Here is a 2,783-nt window from a genome sequence, read left to right on the forward strand (position 1 = left end):
GAAGTGCAGCCAGAGTGTTCCTTGTAGGCCAGGATGGCTAAGCTTCGTCTCTCATACTTTGGACATATTGTCAGGAGGGAACAGTCACTGGAGAAGGATGTCTTGCTGGGTAAGATGGGGGGTCAGAGAAAAAGAGGAAGACCCCTAACAACATAGATCAGCCAGGTGGCATCATTGATGGCGTCAAGTGTGGCAGCGGTAGTGAAGTTGGCCCAGGATCGGACATTGTTTCATTCTGCTGTGCATGGGGTCGCTATGAGTTGGTTCCGACTCAATGGCACCTAACAACAACAACAATGTTGTAAGGCCCATGAATGATGTTATAAATATCGGCAGAAAAGAGGTTCCCCACCCCTGTTCCAGAACCCACAGCACTTGACTCCCAACAGAAAAGGTTGCAGTTCAAATCCACCCTGAGGTGTCTTGGGAGAAAGTCCTGGTGACTGACTGGTGAACAATCACAGCCACTGAAAACCCTGGGGAATGCAGCTCTGCTCTGCCACATGTGGTGTCCTTGAGCTGGAACCCAGTGAATGGTAGCTGGTTTGGGTTTGTTGGTTTCACTTGTCCTCACTGTTGAAGCACTTCCCTTCTGAGGCCTCTACAGGAGGGCCCAGGCTTTCGGAGTCTCTTTTTCTGACTTGGGGGAGACTGTGGTCCTGGCCCCAGCTGTGCTCTGCAGGCTGTCCTGGCTGTCCCTTCTGGACATCTTTCCTTGGTCATCACCTCACATGTATGTACTGACTTATGAGGACAAGTTCTCCAGGCCTTGTTGTCTCTGCAGCTCTCCTTTTTGACACTGCGTCCAGGATTTTAGCTGCTCTGTTTCTCAGGGATTTGAAACTCTGTCTCCTAAACTCAGGGAGACCACCACAGACGCTGAAACCATCCAGGAAGTGAGCTGGGGCACTTGTAGGACTGTTAAGGACTTACCTGTATCCCCTAGAAAGAAGTGTGTAAATTCTAAACCCCTATACCTGCATACTTCCTGGTGGCAAAGTGGGTGAAATGTGGGCTGCTAGCAGCAAGGCCAGCGATTCAACCCTCGAGTCAGTCCGCGGGAGAAGATGAGGCTGTCTGATGCTGTAATGACTGACAGCCTTGGTCACTGCAACATGATGACACCATTCATTCATTCTAGTACCCTGTCCACTCCTCAGCTGGGTTTGATCATTCTTTACAGTGGCACATAGAACTCAGACACCATTCTCACAGTCATGGGGTTTAATTAGGGAAATTGACAGGCTGCAATTTAGGGTCAGAAATGCTCAAGGCACAGTTGTTCCAGTCAGCTGCTGACCAATGACCAGAGGACACAAAACTTCACCATAAGTCTTAGCTTGGAAGCACTTTGCTTTAGCTCCCTGGGTCAGCAAACTTAGCTCCCCTACTTACGTCCCTGAAGGCACCCCACTCTTACAAGCAAACTTCCTGCCCAGAGCCACTCAGCTTTACCGGCTCCGTGCGCTGGGATGTCCACTGCTCTGCGGTCTCATGCTGTGGATCTTGGTTCTGCTGCTTCTCCTCTGCCCCTCCTCTGGGGTCACAGCTTTTGTCCCTGGTCAGAGAGGTTCAATATGCAGGGGTCTTGAGATCCAAAGGACATGCTCCATTCCTGACTCTTCTGTTTGTTTGTTGTTTGTTCAGGAGGCACGTTATTGATGCTCCAAGTTTAAGAATTTCAATTTTCACTGATGATAGACAATCACGACTTTCACATAGTCTCCTACATAACCTTACTCCGTTTCTGAATCTTGGACTTTGCAGACATATCCACATATTTCTCTCCAATGCGGACAATCATTCCAGCCATGATTGGGGAAATCAGTCTTAACCTCTAACTTCAACACCTGGCTTTAACTTAGGAAGTGTTGCAGGACATTTTTTAATTCAGAAAGAAAGGTGTTGTCTAAAAAGTTACAGGGGTAACTGCAAGGAACTTCTCCACGGTGGACACTCATGATGGTTGAGTAGGTAGAAATGATGCCCCGGGGTGTCGTTCAAGTGACCATTTTCAGCAAGTAAACTGATCAAGTTTGATGTGAGAAAAGAAAATCTTTCTTTTGCTGTGATGTCATTTATGATTTTCCCTTTAATGGAACGCTTGACATGGGGGTTGAGAATAGTAAGAACCGCTGTGGGGTCCTTCAGAAGTTGTGTTATTTTCAACAACTCCTTTTCTACTTGATCCAATTTATTCTGCTTAGATGCAGTGGAGGAAAGGGCAGTGGCGTAGTGACCATCGATAACATATATTTGAACAGGTGGCCTCACCAGCTTGGCAAACGGCCTGACCACAGATGGACTGAAGCCCCCGCACCTGGGAAGCCTTGTCCACTGCTGGGCAGCCATGTTCTCCCTGGCAGTTGTAGGTCAAACCCAAGTCCTTCCTGGCTCCTCTTTGATGGCGAGATCCCCGCTTCCTGCTTCTGAGATGGCTCATTTTAAACCCATGCGAGAGTTTCAAGTTTTATGATTGCAATGAACTCTGCTGACAAGCACAGCTGAATTATGTTACTCTAACACCCTCGGAAACACTGTACAGGGTCGCTATGGGTCGGAACCGACTCGACGGCACTTAACAACAACAACAACAACATCAGTATCTTCAAGGAGCTCTGAAAGCGTAGTGTTTATGAATTGGGCTGCAAACCTCAGGGACAGCAGTTGGAAACTACCAGCTGTTCCGCAGGAGAAAGATGAGGCTTTCTGCTCCCGCCAAGATTTACAGCCTCGGAAACCCTGTGCAGGGTCGCTATGGGTCCATAGAACACAACAACAAC

General features: G+C 48.3%; 1 pseudogene; it reads right to left on the bottom strand.

Moving 5' to 3' along the window:
* Positions 1–2,352, bottom strand: part of LOC102811010 — a 114,428-nt pseudogene extending 112,076 nt beyond the window's left edge.
* Positions 2,353–2,783: the final 431 nt, after the last annotated feature.

Source organism: Chrysochloris asiatica, unplaced genomic scaffold, assembly GCF_000296735.1.
Source record: "Chrysochloris asiatica unplaced genomic scaffold, ChrAsi1.0 scaffold00097, whole genome shotgun sequence".
Lineage (NCBI taxonomy): Eukaryota > Metazoa > Chordata > Mammalia > Afrosoricida > Chrysochloridae > Chrysochloris > Chrysochloris asiatica.